The sequence below is a fragment of the Triticum urartu genome, chromosome 6A (assembly GCF_056163025.1).
Source record: "Triticum urartu cultivar PI428250 chromosome 6A, HENAU_Tu73, whole genome shotgun sequence".
In the NCBI taxonomy this organism is placed as follows: domain Eukaryota; kingdom Viridiplantae; phylum Streptophyta; class Magnoliopsida; order Poales; family Poaceae; genus Triticum; species Triticum urartu.
This window is the reverse complement of record NC_141878.1, coordinates 573,088,615-573,094,724: the sequence shown is the minus strand read 5'-3', so window position 1 is coordinate 573,094,724 and position 6,110 is coordinate 573,088,615.

The window sequence follows — 6,110 nt, the reverse complement described above, 5'->3', positions numbered from 1 at the left end:
GTTGTTGAAAGAAAGCAGACCGGGGCCAGACGAACTGAAATTTAGCTTCATTTTGTGTATGCCGTCGATTGATCTTCAATCATACGGAGGTTTGTCTCCGAGCGCGACCGGATAGATAGTTGATCTCCAAATTCATTCATGTTCGTATGGTTGTGGACGAGTGGATCCCAAATCATACGCTTTTGTCCATGTACCTATTCGCATATTTTCTGAACAAAGCGTATACATAATTTTTGTTTGTGGCCTTGTATAAAGGAATGAAGATAGTACTAGATATTATTTGGTTTGGTTGCACACACATGAAACGTTGTGTCTGAGAAATAGTAATAATTAGTATAGCATCATGCGCTATATTTTCCAAGTTGATCGTGGAACAAAACCTTGAAAACGACGGGCTAGATTACTGCGAGGGTGTGCGATTCGATCTGAGATACGACCCGAACTCGATGCCGCGCGCATTTAGAAGGACCTTGTTGATACGTTTTGAAAGAGGAATATCTTATTAGTCCCTCTCGCCCAAAGCATGCACAATACGTGTAGAGCTGCCCGGTCTAAGCCAGGCCCGACCCAAGCTCGATGTAGCGTGATTCTGATATTCATGCATGCAATCGGTCGGACATCATGCTATCCCTGCCGGCACTGTCACAGGTAAAGCAAGCAAGATCAGACAGACTATAGCCTCCAACTAAATCAGCTTCCGACTACTAGGAGATCAGACGGAGCTCGATTAGTTTCTGCTAGACGAGGGGGCGGTCTATAGCTGTCCAATAACATATAGACCCTTGATCGGTACAGAGAAGCCCGGTTTTGGTAACGACAAGTGCTCGTGCATGAAAGGCACATAGACCCTGACGTGCGCAGCGCAGCGGAGCCACCGGCCAGCGCTAGCGTACATACGTGTATACGTGCCGTGGAAATGAAAGTTTCGATGGTGAAGTAATTTTTGGTTGGTCGTTGGATTACCCCTGTCCCGGCAAGAGACGGATCGGCTAGCACGGGTCGGAAGTGTGGTCGGCCAGAGGCAGTTATTCTGTCCTGATCCATCCGGAGTATAGCTACTAGCCACTACACACGCGCACACACGCTTAAAGACATGCGAGGTCGCGCACGTGCATCACTTCTCCGCCATGCACGGCCGGCAACCGGCCAGTGGCCGCCATACACGTACACTTGGCTATGCACTGGTAGCTCCTTGATTTCTTGGGGCGTCTCGTCTCGTATAGTAACCCATCACCTCTCGTTCTCTTGTGGTACGTGGAGACTACGATATCTGGGCTCGAGTCGGGCATGCATGGCATGGCACGCACGTTGGTCCACTGATGGCTTACCATGCTTAGCAACGAAACGACAGGATTAAAATCAGGTGGATCGCCAGCTAGCTAGCTCTGTCTTTCGTGTCGACGTAGATAGGGACTGCAACTGAATTTCTTGTTTTTCTTAAACAGGTTAGATTTTTAATCGTGCCCGACGACACGAATCTACGGCGTAACAGCGACACGGTGACGCGCCGCGAAATTAAGCATCCATCCCGCCCGGTTCATGTCGCCAGGATTGCGGCCGAGCGTGTGTAGACTAGCAGGTGAATTGGTGGGAGACAGGATTGAGCAAAGCTAGCAACACGTCGACATGTAAATTGAGATCAAATTTCCACATGCATCCGTCCGTTAGCTAGGGTGGTCCGTCCCCTGCTGGTATCAAATTTCACATTTTGGTGAGATGAAGATGTAAGTTGAGGTCCTCCTCCTTACTGGTTGTGCTGATGAGATTTGTGATGGTGGTCGGTGGGTGGTGGTGCGTCCGGCTTCCTTTCTCGGCGGGTCTTCTGAAGGTTTGGCTGCATGTGTGTGTGCATGTGTGTTCGGTTATGTCTCTTCTCTTGTTTTTTCCCGTGCATTTTAGCTCACTTGAACCTATTTTGTATGGACCCGTGAGGCTTTTAGACAAATTCGATTGAATATACTCCCTCCATTTACTTATACAAGGCCACTTTAAAAAAAACCTTTTGCATCTATACAAGGCCACAAACAGTAATTGAGGCAAAAGTTAATGACATTTTCTCGTACTAGCAACTCGTTTAGTACTTGCATGCCAGCAGTCATAATGATGCTCCACTCATCTCCAGGTGAGGATCGCCTCCCCCCGGTGACCGTTTAATTTTCACATTTTGTTTCAGTAAATTCTTGTACTATAAAATTCTAGCATGCATAACTTACATATCCTCATAAGCATCAACACAATTGTACTGTATACTCGCATTTCTAACTTTCTTTTGTAGGAGCAATGGATTTAGATGAAAAATAGACTCTCTTCATCCGAAAATAAGTTTCGCTGACTTAGTACTGCGACATTTATTTTGGAATGGAGGGAGTACTTTTGTTTTTGGTAAAAACTGAAAACAATGCCAGTTCGTTCTAATAAAATGAACTAGGAATTCCAATCAATTGTGCATGCCTTTTGTTTTTGCTCTCAATCGCCGGTGCAAAGCACGCACTCCGGTAACATGATATTTTGCCAAAACAGTACCAGTAGGACTCCGACGTCTCTCTAATTGGGCGGCTAGCTGCATGCATCGGCCGTGACTCAGCTCCTGCCTTTCGCGTCGGATCACACTCGGACATTGCCTAACCATTTTGTTATTTTGCGCAAGTAGTTTGGACTGCATGATTGGGTTATAGCTTGCTTTCGTGGAATCTCGTGTGGAAAATCACAGGAAAAATACATACGCATGTATCAGGTCATCTTTGTGCATCGGCAGTTGTCTCAACATGACAACATGCATGCATAATTGACGTGTAATGTGGGCAATCAAATGCACATTAATTCAACTGTTTTGTTCTGCTGAAGAATGGGGCAAGAACTGGTAATTTATGGACCTCTATTTGGTTAATTAGAGACAGTTCTCCATCAAGAAAAACAAGTTCAACTAAAGACAGTAAAATACAGTGCTTTGTCACCTCCTCTACCACGGCGTGTCCTCCCCTGAAACCCTAGCACCGCGACTCCCTCCCCCAAAACCCTAGCGCCGTGCCGCACCTCCCTTCCCCGCCCTCCCTGTGCGGTGGCGCCGCACCGCACCTCCCTTCCCCCCACCCTCCCCGTGCGGTGGCGCCGCGCCGCACGAGGCATCCCGCCGGCCGACTCCAGCCTCCACCGCAAGACACCCATTCCCGCCGCCACCGGGGCCATCACAGGCAAAGCATGTGTGCTGTAGTGGCGGTGGCGACGTCTCTCCTTGGCGGCGCTCCAGTCAAGGTGGCGGCGATCCGCTCCGGCCGGATCTGCGACAGTGGCGTGGGCTGGTGGTGGCTAGGTCTGGCAAGCATGCAGCGGCGTACGGCGAGATGTCCAGTGGCAGCGGTTAGGGCACCTAATTTGGGCCCAGATGGGCTTCAACGGGCCACGCATGCTGGTGTCCTGTACCTCCCATGCTCCGTCAATGGCAAACTGCTCCTCGGCTCGACCTGCAACACGAGGACGTCGGGGGCTCCGACCCTGAGCGTGGTCGTGGTGGCCACCTCCTTCGCCGGAGGTGGTCGGCCGGCTGGTTGTGGCATCACACATCCAGTCCCGGCGACGAGTGGGGAGACAATGCTGCCGGTGAAAATCGTGCTATGACTCCAGTCTTGGCCGGCGATGGCGGCGTTTTCCCGTCGTTATCTAGATGAAGACATAGCCACTGTAGCTACCGTCGACTCGCTTGCGTTGCTCCGTAAAACCTAGACCTGGGGTTCCAGGATCGTACGATGGCGGCGGTTTAGGCATCGTTCTCCCTCATGGGGGCATCCTTTTTGGACAACGGCTGGATGGAGGAGACAAGTGGTGGAGCGGCTTTTCATTTACCGCATCGAAGACGGCGGATGTCGACGGCGTGGCACAGTGGAGCCTCGGCGTCCGATGTGCGACGATGGACTCGCGCAGGAGGACGACGTTGTCTGGCATCATGGTGGTGTCGATAGCAGAGAGGCCTGACAAGGTCGATGCTTCAGTATTTGCTCTGAAGATGGATTGATGGAAGACGGCAGTGACGGCCCTTGCAGCGTGCGCATGTGGTGCCCACTGAGAGTGCGCCGGACCGGTGTGTAACCCAGTCCCATCATTGTGGCTTGGATGAGACATCCGGCTTTAGATGTTAGGCTTTGATGCGATGTCTGTTTGGTATTTGACTTGGACATTCGGCACACCTTCATCAAGGGGATAGGAGTAGCGACAGGTGTTGCCAAGATGGCGGCTTCAGGCTTACTGATGTACTACTTTATAAGCTCTTTGTAAATAATTAATAAAATGACTGCCACGGCGTTCATTAGATTCCACGCAGGGAATATATCCACCTTTTCTAAAAAAAAGAAAAAAAAGAAATCCTCTGCCACGGCGTCTAGAGGACCTCAACTGTATGATCGGGCACATAAACATACAATTAAACTCCACTGAATGTCCACTCGCGAGTGCCCGAAAATCCTGGTACTTAATTAGGCTGGTGCATGGTTAGCCAAAACATAGGACTCTTAACGTCAGAGGATACCTCCATGTGACCACGACATGTGGTTTTAGTCAGTAGAGTGTTGCATGTATCATTATCTCTCTCTGAATTTGAATAAGGCAGAGATCGAAGAAGCTTATTTCAACGGCACATGCAGAAATATCTCAAGATATAAGCTTAGGGTATCAATCACCCATCTATTTGTTCTGTCCGACTTAGCTCAAAGTGCTATTAGCAGTAGCGTACTTCATCAGTTTTCGCCATGGAAGACTAGAAAGTTCGGCGAGTAATATATGCATTCGCTGAATGCAACAGGGCACACGCGTACATTTCCTACAGTGATCAATGGCTTTTTCTTGAGAGTTGTTAGACGTATTAGAGTTTGGAACAATGCACGATACCTTTGGTGGGTACAGCTGTCATATATTTATAAGAGGAAACCGTACAAATACAAGTTATGTTACAACACGTATATCTAACATATACTTAGTCTAACACCCTCCCTCAATCTTAACTATGTCCTGAAACGCTCAGAAGGTTAAGATTGCTATGACATCCTTCAAAAGAAGGCAAGGGCAAGGGTTTAGTGAAAATATCAGCAAGCTGATCCTTAGAAGAAAGAAACTTAATCTGAAGGAGCTTCTGAGCAACACGTTCCCTCACAAAATGATAGTCAACTTCGATGTGTTTTGTTCGGGCATGAAATACTGGATTGGATGAAAGGTATGTGGCACCGATGTTATCACACCAAAGAACAGGCGGCTGACTCGGGGAGACCTTCAACTCTCGAAGCAATGACTGCACCCATATGATCTCAGCTGTGGCATTAGCAACAGCTTTGTACTCAGCTTCGGTACTACTTCGAGACACCGTAGCTTGCTTGCGAGCTTGCCAGGCGATCAAGTTAGGACCAAAGAACACAACATGTCCCCCGGTGGATCGCCGATCATCAGGACTACCAGCCCAATCGGCATCAGAAAATGCTGAAATCAGTCCAGAACGAGCAGGCTGAAGATGGAGACCATATGAACCAGTGTGACGAACATAGCGCAAGATGCGCTTAACAGCAGACCAGTGAGGAACACGTGGTGCATGAAGGTACTGGCACACATGGTTGACAGCAAAGGATATGTCAGGCCGAGTAACGAGCAAGTACTGCAGCCCATCAACAATACTGCGATACTCCGTGGCATCCTCAGGAGAGAGTAAGTCACCATCAAAAGTCGTCAATTTGTCTGTGGCAGACATAGGAGTCGTGGCAGGCTTGCATTGCAACATACCAGCACGACGTAGAAGATCCTGAGAGTATTTCCTCTGAGTGAGAGTCAGGCCACCATCAGAATGAGACACCTCTAGACCTAGGAAGTAATGGAGTCTCCCAAGATCCTTAACAGCAAACTCAGCACTGAGAGAGGACACAAGCCGATCCGTAGCAGCAGCGGATGAACTAACAAGAATGATATCATCAACATAGACCAGAATGTACATAGTCACCTCCGGTCGCTGAAGAATAAATAGAGACGTATCCGCTGTAGAAGGCACAAAACCATGCGCACGAAGAGCAGCTCCAAGACGCGCATGCCACGCACGAGGGGCCTGCTTCAGACCATAGAGAGCCTTAACAAGACGACAC